The 14558-nt window shown below is 38.3% G+C and overlaps 1 long non-coding RNA gene across 1 annotated transcript; it reads right to left on the reverse strand.

The window, feature by feature from the left end:
- LOC311110658 lies at positions 1-7493 on the reverse strand. The gene is made up of 3 exons (XR_014610714.1): positions 7245-7493; positions 1228-1370; positions 1-1069 (listed from the first exon to the last, which is right to left on the reverse strand). It is a non-coding gene; the product is annotated as an uncharacterized lncRNA (long non-coding RNA).
- Between the last annotated feature and the right edge of the window lie 7065 nt (positions 7494-14558).

A 14558-nucleotide genomic window follows, 5' to 3' on the forward strand; every position in this document is an offset into this window, starting at 1 on the left:
GAACTTGGATCATAAGGTTTATTCATATCACAAGCTTCAGCATAAGTGACAGATGTCATGACATCCGGAGAGCGACGGCCCGGATTGCAATGGTCGCTCTGCCCTTTCTTTGTCTAGCCCCTACTTATAAACAATGCAAAAAGATGGGTGCTCCCTCTTCTGGCCAATCACCAGTCTCCCCTGGGGCGTCACCCCACAAACGCCACATTTGACCTAACATAAACAACATTCCATTTCTTCATGAAAAACATTTAACAAAGGCATAATCCTAATACACGACATTTCCCCCCTTCGAGACTAAACAGTCTCGAAAACAAACAGAATAGGATTATGACAAGTGACAATTTATCTTATTGAGTATCTTTAACATTAAACCAAAAACATTCTTCTCTAGAGTGTAAATACCTTTCTATGAAATATGAATAACTGTTTATGAAGTGTGAATACATTACTATGAAATATGAACAAATCTTTATGGAGTGTGAGAGCGAAAAACTGTCCGGCAACCTTCGTTCCAAATCCATCCATCAATCAAGACAGTAAAATTCTCTCACGGTCCCTCTGCCCCAGGCAACCACCTAGATACTCCAGATAAACTCATAAACCATGTAAATGCATTTGAAACTATGATGCAATTAAATACACATGTAAGCCCCTGCAAACAAAATCCTATCCAAAAAATATCCATTCTAAGGCTGGTCAACCCATTGGACCCTACAGTGGACCTCTCCCTGCCTAGACTCCCTGTCCCTAAGCATCAACGAAATAAACAAAAACATCTAAGATCCCCACATGTATCCAATAACATCAAATATCATTCTACAAAAATTTATACCTAAGAATATGACACAAATTATGTATTATACATGCAAATATGTCTATATTTCATTGCAGACACTGGAATGTAGTCCACTACATTTCATCTCCCCGTAGTCTCGTCTTCCAATGGATTGTTGATGATGGACTCGGAATCTCTCCACACCTTTCTTGTTTCATCTCCTCCAGTCATTGTCCTTTCATATTGTCCTTGTTTGAGTATTTCAATCTCCACATGTTCCCCCAAATGCTTCTGGAAGAAAAGAAAAGACCAAACAGTATCTTTTGCAAAACAACACTTTCAAATTAAACATCAATATCAACTAAGAATATAAAAATGATATATAAATGATGTATGAATCACATTAACCCACTTCCCCCCTTTGATTCATAAAATCATACTAAAATCACCCTAATATTGAAAAAACATTTAAAAAATGATCAAATCATCAAAAATGATATTTATCCATTCAGTTCCACTTGTCCATCTTCATCCAGATCAGGAACAGTCAACAACGGCATCTGAGTGTTGTCTCCAGGCATCACTCTCCAACCTATCTCAATATCATAGCTTTCTCAAAGGTCAGTAACAAATTACAAACATCACACACAGTGTTATCAAAGCTGCAACTAAAATCTGAACCATCACTGCCCCTACTGGGCCTACCTGATCTTGCAACCAAGTCTTCGCTGACTTCCGCTCCTTCAGATCTACCAAATGCATCCCTTATATTCTTCAATGCATATATAACCCTAGTGATAATATCTGAACTATCTGGACTCAAAGTATAACTAACATTATCAATAGGATCTTCCCAAATGTTACACCATACCATGGAAAAAGTCCCCCCTTCTCTCTTAGATTTATCCTTCAATGATAGGCTTGAAGACTATGACATGTCTCTTTTCACCCTTTTAACCCTAGCTTCAGATTGATCTGTGTTCGGTGATACCCCTCTTTTAATGGTAAAAACCTCATATGGAAGCTTCAACGTTGACATGTAACAACATCCTGTCCATCCATAGGGTAAGAATATATATGCTTTATCACCACAAACCCACCAAATATCTCTAAAATTCCCAATAGTTACATTGACAGGCAAAAGCTGATCTTTCACCATCAAAGTCCTGCTCTTCTTACTACCTGGTACATAAAAAGTAACATATTTCTCATTACTACCCTTAAGGTCATGCATACCCAAAGTTATCATATAACATCACAATCTGATATTCCCATAAACATACCCCTTACCTCATATGTTTTATTAGAACCAAACAACTTTTAGCCCTCACTGCTTTCACCTCAAATGCTTCAGGGTTTGCTGTTACCTGATTTTACTAATGCACAAATGCACCCAAGTTAATTCACTTAACCCAATAACACCTAACCCTAGGCTTAAACAAATGTTTTGACAACGACATTATTTTATCGGTTACTGATTGTTGCTGATACCACAGTCATGACAAAGCATAAGATTGACACATACTTGATAAAGGTCGAGCGACCGTCTCTAAAATGTTTGGTGCTGGAATTCTCACCAGACATGGACCCTCAAGATTCCTCACTGATCTTACAGAATGAGTTAACTGCTGGAACCAAAGATTCCTACCTGCCCATCCATCTTTAACTTTCACAACAGAAGAATCAAACCACATGCATATAGTTTCTCTCTTCCCTAACGAGCGGTACTGATCAGATACCTCTCCTTGTCTGTCATTAAAATCAAAGACCTCATCCTGTACCTCCATGATAGTATCCTGTACTATTTCAGATGAATCTATATTCTCTCTACCACTATCTGCTCTCCTATTTTAACCCTATTCGTACTATCATTGACAGCACTCTCCATCCGTAACATAAACCCCTGAGTCCTTCTTGCTACCCCCTTTAATTTCAGAAAAGTTGTTGTCGGTGTCATACTTCCTACATTTGCTATTGCCATCGTATCATTAATCCCTTCCAAAGTTACCATTAAAGTAGTTGATCTAGTTGATGTATTAACAGTCTTAACTACTTCTAGTGCGAAAGTTCCCGATATCCTCTGTGTATTATCTACTGTTGGAGTGACTACTGTAATCTACTCCTCCTGAACTCCTTCGGTGACTGTGGAAGCTTCAACAGATTTCACATTTTCCATTATAAGCGTCACTTTACGAATTACATAGCCTTTTAACCAATAATTCTTAACCGGAACAAATTTTAATGCTTGCACTAGATAAGTACACATATATTCTCCCTGATCTTTCTCTGTAACATTACGCAAAATAAGTGAACAATCACTCATAACCTCTTCCACTTCATATCGTTGTACAAACTATACCTCCTTTGACTAGGGACACCGCTTCTACATCTGGTCCTGATAACAATACTTCTTCTCCATAATTATCTCTCCATGTGGGAGGAACGTCCCCATCCTAACCCTAATACGTCTTTTTCCCCCTAAAATTGGTGCTGGAGCTATTGGTTCCCTTATAATCAAATGCGATATATTTATGGCTTTAATAACTATCAATGTTGAAAGAGTTAAATTGCTTCTCACTGTTGTTTTAATAGACTGAAGTGTTGATGTCATTGTTGTTACTTCTAGTTTCCCCAAAGCTTTGAACTCTTTGCTTGTACTTCCATCTATCACCACTAGTGTCAAATGACGTAAATGTAACTTACATTCACTCTCTCTTCCTACTCTAAACCCTAACTTTCAAACTTTTGATTATAAAAATACACCTATAATTACCTTGATCTCCCTACTCTAAAGTGTCCTTCACCACTGTTCTCTCTCTCTTACTACTAACTTTGAAACTTAGCTTACTGTCTTAGAGTTCCTTCAACCTAGTTCTCCTAACTTTTTAATCTAATCTTTTCTCCTAACCTTTAAAAACCTTTTCCACTGATTTATTCACAAAATCCCTTTACCACCAAATTTTTAGGATATGTGATTGGGAAGTCCCCCTGCTTCTGACTTCTTTACACACAGACTTGGCAAACGACTAAACACCTTTTAGCCTAGCCTGAAATCTCTTGGTGTAAGAATGTAACCCAGAATAACAGTCACCCCTTTTAACTTTATTTTTCAGACAGATTGTCTAATAGGCAGTCTAATAGATTATCATCCTTCCTATGATATTATCTTTTTAAGCAAATATGATTCCCAAAAACCCTACTTTTTAAAATCCTCTACCAGACATCCGTCTAGTGTACATCTTATTGTACAATTCAATTTAAACAATGCATCTCTTCCCAACACTACAATAGGTACTAATATTAGTATGTCTATTTTGATTTCTCTTTGAGTTCTATAGCAGAGCTCAATTGGTTCCTTAAGAGTAATTAGCTGTTTTACTACCTCAAATCCCTATCCTAATTAGTTAATTTTACATAGTGAGATGTTTAACCTCTTTAGGCTGAACACAGATAAGTTTTTCCACTATTCACCATTATTTCTCATAGTCCTCTGGTTTTACTTCAATTGTTGGATATTTTCTCTTCTTCTCTAATCGGTGCTATCAGCTGACACCCCCCTTTCGGATCTTCTAGGCACCTCTAGAATCCTTAGGGTTCACCTGGAGAACAGGTGATCTTGACTGCCCCTGTATCTTCCTTAAAAATGTTCTCTGTTGTTTCCTCCTGGCCCATTGCACTCACAGGTAAAGTGACCAACCTGTCCACAATTATAACAGTCTTCTGAAAGTTGCTGGAAGTGTAGCTGAAATCTTCCTCCTCCTTCTAAGTCTTCTCGTCCTCTTCCTCTCCAATTCTGTGTCTGTCCAGAAACTGGCTGTGGATATGGAACACCTGGTACCCCCCTTGGCTGGTACAATTGCATTTGATATTGTTCAGTTGAAGCTGTAACAGTGATTGTTGATTTGGTTCACTCTGATTCTTCATAACCAAAGCTTCTCTTCTCCACCAGTTGTATGATTGAGTTTTCTGAGAGTTTCTTGATCCTGTTCTTTCTTGCTGTTGACATATCAGGATTCTTCAAAAGCTTATATTCTAAATTCTGTCCTCGAAATATCATCTTCCATCATCTTCTTACTATTGGCCTCACTCTTCTCTTCCAGATATCTCATTTTCTTCCTTCTGGAGTTTTGAATTCATCTTTCTGGTCGTTTCTGCTTGTCCTCTATCTATTATTCATCTTCATCTCTGATGCAACAATCACCCTGCTGGATGATCACTGGAAGCTGAGGATAAACATCCCTAAGCTCTACTTCCTTCTCGTAAGGTGGGTGTCCTTTTGCTGAATCCGTATGTGAGAAAGGTGTACTAACTTCTGCCATTAGTTTTCCTGTCACCTTCTCTATACCTTTATCTTATCGCTGGAATCTTTTATCAGTTTTTGTTTGAGAATGAAGGGCAACTTTTGTTTCATTTGCCGGATAACCTAGCAATACTCTTAACTAAAGGATTACCATTTTGTACTATATCAACCGATGTAATGACTTTCATAGCCTTGATGTCGTTTTTCCCCATTGTAACAACCCCTTTTATATTCCTTTATCGTGAATTATTTTATTTTAGACTATATAGCCTATGGCTTCCCCCCTTTAATTATTAATATAACCTAAACAATAAATAAATCAACCAAAATTTGACTATGAAATAATTCAATTAAAATTTCTATTCAAAAACCATTTCTAATTAAAATAAAAAATCAATTAAAAAATCAATTAAAAATTATGAATAATTAAAACCAATTTTTTATTTCTACATCCTATGTCAAACAATTTATCAATTAGTGGTGGCTATCTTACCACAACCCATCAAATGCAAGTAGTCAACTTCAGACTACAATACCCATAAACAAAGCCTGTAACCCTACCATTACTACAATTCCCATAAACCCCCTTGCTCTATAGGCACCTAATTATCTTTATTTTACAGAATAATGTCAGTCCTTGATTCCCAACACAACTCCAATCAACCCCAGTGATGCACATAGCCTCCAAAATGCAATTTTTATTTGCCAAGCCTATGTGAAATTGTCATAACATCAGATATCCTGTAGGGGAAGATTTTGTGAACAGAAAAGCACTGGCCTGATTTTGACTGATCCTCTGCCTGCGTCACACCTTGTCACGTGACGCACGTCAGCCCCTCCTCTCTCTCTCCTCTGCTCTCGTCCTATCGCCTCTCATATGACAAGAACAGAGACACAGCAAAAGATTTTAGTGGTTACTGCAATCACTGAGTTATCTCAACCATATTCAATATTCCTTCGTTCACATTCGCTTTAAGACTTAATTCAGGACTAAATAGATCACTCAAAAACATTTTTATTTACTTTTTATTTATTTTAATCGTCTTTTAATTAAATTTATTATAGTCCGCCAACATATATCTAATATATAAATTCACTACATCTCAACAAATAGTTTCATTTTCAAACAGCAGCCGCTTTAAACTATAAGATTCGTGTTAAAATCTCTCCTCTTTGTTCCCTCGTCTGTGTCTCTCTGTCTCTTCCTGAGCACGCAACCCCACAGAAATATGACCCTTTACCCACAACCCCGTGTTGTAGTATTAGCAAACAAAACATGTTGTAGTTTAGTACCGGAACCCAACGTCTCATAATCTCGTGCCATAAACTACAACTCCCACGTTTTGTAGTGTAGTGTCATAAAATTAAACGCATGCGCAAATGCATTCAATGATACGATTCCCAGACAATAGAACGATAGCATTACGCTACAGCTTCACTATTTTATACCTTATAATCGAACAATTACACATAACAGAGCTCACATTTGCGTAGAACTCTGAATTCCACACACACAGACATATTTTAAGAGGCTTTAATCCATCGCAATGGGACCTCTAAGGACACGTTAGCATGTAGCACGCAACACAATTAGCATTTAGCATTAGCCGCTATGTACCATGTAGCATGAAACACAATCCAGCATTTAGCATTAGCATTAGCCTTTAGCTAACTGCGGCCTACCACGCCCTAAGTAACCTTGCATTGTGCCTAAATCATTGTCCATTTATCCCCTGCTAACTTTATGCTGCCGTGAGTTCTGGATAATTATATGAGCGGTTACCCCAAACAAATACCCCGTCGACTACAAGATGAGCATAACTTACAATATAACCGTCCACCTCATAGTTCCCAGAACCAACCTGACAACACACCTAGCGCGTTGCAAGGATTTATGGCCCACTCCTAAGGAGTCGCCTCGTTCCGAGGTCTTCCACAGATTCACAATGCCCTAATTGCATACGTATTCCTGACTTTATTCTGCCAATATCTGCCGTTAATATCTGCCTTCAATTGCTGTACAATTTTAGAATAATTATTACCAGACTCCTAGTCGACCGCAATAACGCCACACGAGGCACACTTTGGTCTAATGGTACATCCCTCCGTGTACACAAGCAGTATCCAACCTAACAATCTCACAAAGCTTGTGAGGAAAAAACTCACCCTTTTCTGGCCATGGCTTCAGAGCGAGTTAACTTGGCGGCTGAATGGAACAGAGGAGAGATGCAGACCAGCCCCACGTTGGGCGCCATTTGTCGTATCGCGTAAGTGCTGGCAATTATTGCTGATAAACAAAGGAGTCCGCTCATACTGAACTTGGATCATAAGGTTTATTCATATCACAAGCTTCAGCATAAGTGACAGATGTCATGACATCCGGAGAGCGACGGCCCGGATTGCAATGGTCGCTCTGCCCTTTCTTTGTCTAGCCCCTACTTATAAACAATGCAAAAAGATGGGTGCTCCCTCTTCTGGCCAATCACCAGTCTCCCCTGGGGCGTCACCCCACAAACGCCACATTTGACCTAACATAAACAACATTCCATTTCTTCATGAAAAACATTTAACAAAGGCATAATCCTAATACACGACAGTACCTTAATTGGGGAGGATGGGCTTGTGTTAATGGCTGGAGCGGAATAAGTGGAATGGTATCAAATACATCAAACACATGGTTTCCATGTGTTTGGTGCCATTCCATTTGCTCCTTTCCAGCCATTATTATGAACCGTCCTCCCCTCAGCAGCCTCCACTGATATCTGCACATCAAATTCAGGAACGTAAATGCCTGCTCCTGTGTGCCCACTATCTGAGTCCTTGGGTCCATCTGTGAAAAGCGTTAAAAATGCATAAAAACTTTGACCAATGTAATTTTCAACCAGTTTCCCTATATCACTGACTTCTGACCAATCTTTTCTTTTCTTTAGCAAGGTTAGATCAAAAGCAGGATCTGTGAATAACCACGGAGGAACATCCCCTATCACCACAGAAGGGCCAACCTCCAACTCCCTCAAACCACTCTCATCAGCAAGCTTTCCAACTGTCCAACCAAAACCACTGCCTTGTCTACTTGTATATTCCCAACAGGCATCTAGAACAGTAGCAGTGGAATGGACCAGAGACAGGGAGAAACTAAATCCTACCTGCCAGCCCCCTTTCTCTTAAAAAATAGAACTTATTTGAGACTGTATCTAATGATGTTCTACTCAGTATGCTCTTAAAAACCAATTCCTAATACCCCCTTCTCCCTCATACTGGATCTCAGCCTCTCTCTTTCCCTCTCATACTGCCCACACTGTATCAGTACAGTACATCATATCTGGCCTTGTGCCCTCTCTGAATCGTGGCTTTGAAAGCTTTAGCAGGATTCTTTCTCTTCACAACTGGCTACGTGATTATTGCAGCTCAATGGGTGTAACTTTTGTTTACAATTTCAATACCTTTTGGAAACAAAACATGTTTTATAAGGAGGATGGGATCCACCCCAATCATTTGGGTTCCTGGATTCTTTCACAGCATTATAAGGCTGCGTTGAGACAATAACTTATCAATGACCCAAGCCCAGCTCAGCTAATCCCTACCATTGTGACACAGAGTTGTCATAATGCTTCAGCAAATATACATTACACCAGGGGCGTCGGTAGACACAATATAAGTAACCAAATTTTTGTCCCTCTAACTGCCCTGAATGCCTCTGCTGATCCTACAGCTATTGTATGCAGTAATCATGTGCCTAAGAACCAGATTTATACTGTTAGCACTGAGCCGGTGTGCCCTAGGAGGAAGTCCACTGTGTGCAGCTCACCCTGCACTAACATAAAGAACATGAACACATCTACTGCTGCTAAGCTTCCCAGTAAAGCAATAAAAACATGTAAGCATCCCAGAAGAAAAGTGCTCAAAATAGCCCACGTTAACATATGTAGCTTAAGAAATGAAATCAATCATTTGCTAGTAACAGATGACATTCATATTCTCACTATCGCTGAAACACACTTAGATAATACCTTTGATGATACAGTGGTAGCAATACAAGGTTATAATATTTACAGAAAATATAGAAATGCCAATGGTGGAGGTGTTGCTGTTTATATTCAGAACCACATTCCTGTGAAGAATACGGAATACGGAATATGGCTACAGGTTCATCTGCCTCACCTAAAGCCCATTCTGGTGGGAAGCTGCTATAGACCACCAAGTGCTAACAGTCAGTATCTGGATAACATGTTGGAAATGCTTGATAATGTATGTGATATCAATAGAGAGGTATACTTTCTGGGTGATTTAAATATTGACTGGCTTTCATCAGGCTGCCCACTCAAGAGAAAGCTTCAAACTGTAACCAGTGCCTGCAACCTGGTTCAGGTTATCAGTCAACCTACCAGGGTAGTTACAAACAGTACAGGAATGAAATCATCAACATGTATTGATCATATCTTTACTAATACTGCAGAGATTTATTTGAAAGCAGTATCCAAATCCATTGGATGTAGTGATCACAATATAGTAGCCATATCTAGAAAAACCAAAGTTCCAAAGGCTGGGCCTAATATTGTGTATAAGAGGTCATACAATACGTTTTGTAGTTATTCCTATGTTGTTGATGTAAATAATATATGTTGGTCCGTGGTGTGTAATGAGGAGCAAACAGACACTGCACTTGACACATTTATGAAATTGCTTATTCCAGTTACTAATAAGCATGCACCCATTAAGAAAATGACTGTAAAAACTGTTAAATCCCTGTGGATTGATGAGGAATTTTAAATGGTATGGTTGAGAGGGATGAGGCAAAAGGAATGGCAAATAAGTCTGGCTGCACAACTGATTGGCAAACGTATTGCAAATTGAGAAATCATATGACTAAACTGAATAAAAAGAAGAAGAAACTACACTATGAAACAAAGATAAATGACATAAAGAATGATAGTAAAAAGCTTTGGATTTTGTAGTGTCGAGTCAATGTTGCTAATTATTGCTGTTAAACAAAGGAGTCCGCTTATACTGAACTTTGATCATAAGTTTTATTCATGTCACAAGATTTCAGCATAAGTTTACAGATGTCATGATCACCCGGAGAGCAGTGTTTCCCAAATTGCAATGGCCGCTCTGCCCTTCTTTGTCTCCACCCAGTACTTATAATATTCCCCCAAATATGGGTGGCTCCCTCTACTGTCCAATCCCCTGTCTTCTATGGGGCGTCACCCTAAAAACGGCTCCCTTTCTTCTAAATAAACATCCTCTCAGGTTCCACTTGAAAACATTATCAAAGTCATAATTCTTCATATACTACATTCCCCCCTTCGAGACTAACTAAAAGTCTCGAAAACAAACAGAATAGGATTATGACAAGTAACAATTTATCTTATTGAGTATCTTTAACAATAAACCAAAAACACATTTTTTCTATGGAGTGTAAATACATTTCTATGAAATATGAACAAATCTTTATGGAGTGTGAGAGCGAAAAACCTGTCTGGCAGCCTTCTTTCCAAATATCCATCCATCAATCAAGACAGTTAAATTCTCTCACGGCCCCTCTGCCCCAGGCAACCACCTAAGTACTCCAGATCAATTCATAAATCTTTATCAATGCATTTGAAACTATGATGCAATTAAATACACATGAAAGCCCCAGCAAACAAAATACTATCCAAAATGTCCACTCTCAGGCTGGTCGACCCATCGGACCCTACGGTGGATTATCTCTATCCCTGCCTAGACTTCATGTCCCTAAGCTTCCACGAAATAAACAAAAACATCTAAGATCCCCACATGTATTCAATAACATCAAATATCATTCTACAAAAATTAATACCTAAGAATATGACACAAATTATGTATTACACATGCAAATATGTCTATATTTCATTGCAGACACTGGAATGTAGTCCACTACACTTCATCTCCTCAGCAGTCTCGACTTCCAATGCATCTTCGATGATGGAATTGGAACATTTCCACACCTTCCTTGTTCCATCTCCTCCAGTCCCTTCATATTGTCCCTTCATATTGTCCTTGTTTGAGTATTTCAATCTCTACATATTCCCCCAAATGCTTCTGGAAGAAAAGAAAAGACCAAACAGTATCTTTTGCAAAACAACACTTTCAAATTAAAACATCAATATCAACTAAGAATATAAAAATGATATATAAATGATATATGAATCACATTATCCTATTTCCCCCCTTTGATTCATAACAAAATACTAAAATCACACTAATATTGAAAAACATTTAAAAAATGATCAAATAATCAAAAAGGATATTTATCCATCAATACTCCATCCAGTCCCACTTGTCCCTCTTCATCCAGATCAGGAACAGTCAACAACGGCATCTGAGTGTTGTCTCCAGGCATCACTACTCCAACCTATCTCAATATCATAGCTTTCGCAAAGGTCAGTAACAAATTACAAAAGCAAAACATCACACACAGTGCTATCAAAGCTGCTATTAAAATCTGAACCATCACTGCTCCCACTGGGCCTAACTAATCTTGCAACCAAGACTTCGCTGACCATCCAGCTCCTTCAGATCTACCAAATGCATCCCTTATCTTCTTCAATGCATCTATAACACTAGCGATATTATCAGAACTATCTGGAATCAAAGTATAGGTAATATTATCAATATGATCTTCCCAAATTTTACACCATACCATGGAAAAATCCCCACTTCTCTCTTAGACTTATCCTCCAATGATAGGCTTCCCAGACCACGAAACTCCTCTAAAATTGGTGCTGGAGCTATCTGCTCCCTTGTAATCAAATGCGATATATTTATGGCTTTAATAACTATCAATGTTGAAAGAGTTAAATTGCTTCTCACTGTTGTTATAATAGGCTGAAGTGTTGATGTCCTTGTTGTTACTTCATCCATTCTCCCTAAGACTTTTAACTCCTTACTTGTATTTCCATCTATCACCACTAGTTCTCTCTCTCTTACTACTAACTAACATTGAAACTTAGCTAACTGTCCCAGAGTTCCTTCAACCCTAGTTCTCATAACTTTTTTAATCTAATCTTTTCTCCTAACTTTTAAAAACCCTTTCCACTGATTTATTCACAAAATCCCTTACCACCAATTTTTTGAATATGTGATTGGGAAGTCCCCACCTGCTTCTGACTTCTTTACACACAGACTTGGCAAACGATTAAACATATTTTAGCCTAGTTTGAAATCTCTTGCACCTCTTGGTGTAGGAATGTAACCAAGAATAACAGTCACCCCTTTTAACTTTATTTTTCAGACAGATTGTCTAATAGGCAGTCTAATAGATTGTCATAGGAAGGAGGACATTATCTTTTCCAGCAAATATGATTCCCAAAAACCCTACTCTTTTAAAAATCTTCTACCAGACAGCTGTCTAGTGTACATCTTATTGTACAGTTCAATTTACACAATGCATCTCTTCCCAACAATGCAATAGGTATATGTTCTAATACCAGTATGTGTATTTTAATTTCTCTTTGATTTTTTATAGCAGAGCTCAATTGGTTCCTTAAGAGTAATCAACTGTTTTACTCCCTCAAATCCCTATCCTAATTAGTTAATTTTACATAGTGAGATGTTTAACCTCTTTAGGCTCAACACAGATAAAAGCTTTTCCACTATTCACCTCTCCTCGTCCTTTGTTTTCACTTCAATTGTTAGATATTTTTTCTCTAATTGGTGCTACCAGCTGACACCCCCCTTCGGATCTTCTAGGCACTCTAGAATCCTTGCTCCTTTAAGGTTTCACCTGTCCTCCAGATGATCTTCATTTGCTCCTTTATCTTCCTCAGAAATTCCCTCTTTCCAGAAACTATCTATGGATATGGAACAACTTGTACCACTTGTTGTGGCTGGTACAATTGCATATGACCTTGTTCAGTTGAAGCTATAGCAGTGATTGTTGATTTGGTTCACTCTGATTCTTCATAACCAAAGCTTTTCTTCTCCTTCTTCTTCTCCATCTTCTTCTTCTTCTTCTTCTTCTTCTTCTTCCCCCCCAGTTGTATTTGATCAAGTTTTCTGAGAGTTTCTTGGTCCTGCTCTTTGTTGTTGTTGACATATCAGTATTCTTCAAAAGGTTATATTCTAAGTTCTGTCCTCGAAATATCATCTTCCATCATCTTCTTACTTTTCTCTCTTTCCTTGGCCTCAATGTATTCTTCTCCTCCAATTCTTGGGATCCTTTTCTCAGCAGTTTCTTCTTCTGTATCTTCAGCTTCTTGAGTTGTTCCTCCAGTTGTGTTACTTCTTCTAAACTATTCGCTTTATCCAGGCATGATACGCATCGGTCTATATCTCTTTCTATTTCTTCTTTGCTAATCATTGTTGGATAAAATCCTCTTGAATATGAAGTACCTTTAATCTCCAAGTCTTTATCTTTGTCTTCATCTTTCCGAACCTCATTCTTCTCTTAGTTTCCAGACATCTCGGTTTTTTCTTACTTCTGGAGTTTTGGATTCATTTTTATGGTCGTTTCTGCTTGTCCTCTCTCTATTATTCGTTCATCTTCATCTCTGATGCAATAATCACCCTCCTGGATGATCACCGGAAGCTGAGGATAGACGTCCTTAAGCTCTACTTCTTTCTCATAAGGTGGGGGTCTTTTTGCTAAATCCGTATGTGAGAAAGGTATACTGACTTCTGCCATTAGTTTTTCTGTCGCCTTCTCTTCCTTTAGCATTTTCTCTATACCTTTGTTTCTCTTATCGTCTCTCATATGACAAAAGAACAAAGAAACATACAAGAATTTAGTAATTTATGCAGTCACTGAGTTACTTCAACCATTCAATATTCCTCCAGTCACATTTGCGCTAAGAATTAACAAAGGAATCGCATAAATAGCTCAATAACATTTTTATTTTATTTATTTATTTAATTATTTTTATTTTTAATCCGTCAACATATCTCTCTCATTTATCAATTCAATATGTCTCAAGAAAACAGTTTCATCGTCAAACAGCCGATGTAACAACCAGAATACACCATTAGACTCTAAATCTCTGTCTTTTGTCTGCGTCTGTGTCCCCCCCTTGCACAGTGTATAGCAGAGGCATATTCTCCCTACGTAACTCTAAAGTCATAAAATCACACGCATGCGCAGTTCATTCACCAATACGATTTCAGCGTGGACGGAGCCCTCAAGCAGCTCTCTCCCCAAGCCAAACAGAAAGTTAACAGTCCCGCTGTAACTCCATTTTCTCCTCATAGCCAAACAACATTTAACAGAGCTCACAAAGCCTAGAACTTAAATTCTACACACACAAACATAATTTAAGAGGCTTTATTCCATCTCGATGGCCCTCTAAGGTCACATGTTAGCATGTAGCATGTAGCATGTATGTAACATGTGGCATGTAGCATGTAGCAATGTAACCTACATTGCGCCAAAATTCCTGTTCCTTTGTCCCTAACTTTATGCTGCCGCGAGTTATGGATATTCTATGAGCGGTCACATCAAACAAATGCTTCGTCAAACACCAG

Source organism: Coregonus lavaretus, assembly GCF_964263955.1.
Source record: "Coregonus lavaretus genome assembly, chromosome: 36".
Taxonomy (NCBI): domain Eukaryota; kingdom Metazoa; phylum Chordata; class Actinopteri; order Salmoniformes; family Salmonidae; genus Coregonus; species Coregonus lavaretus.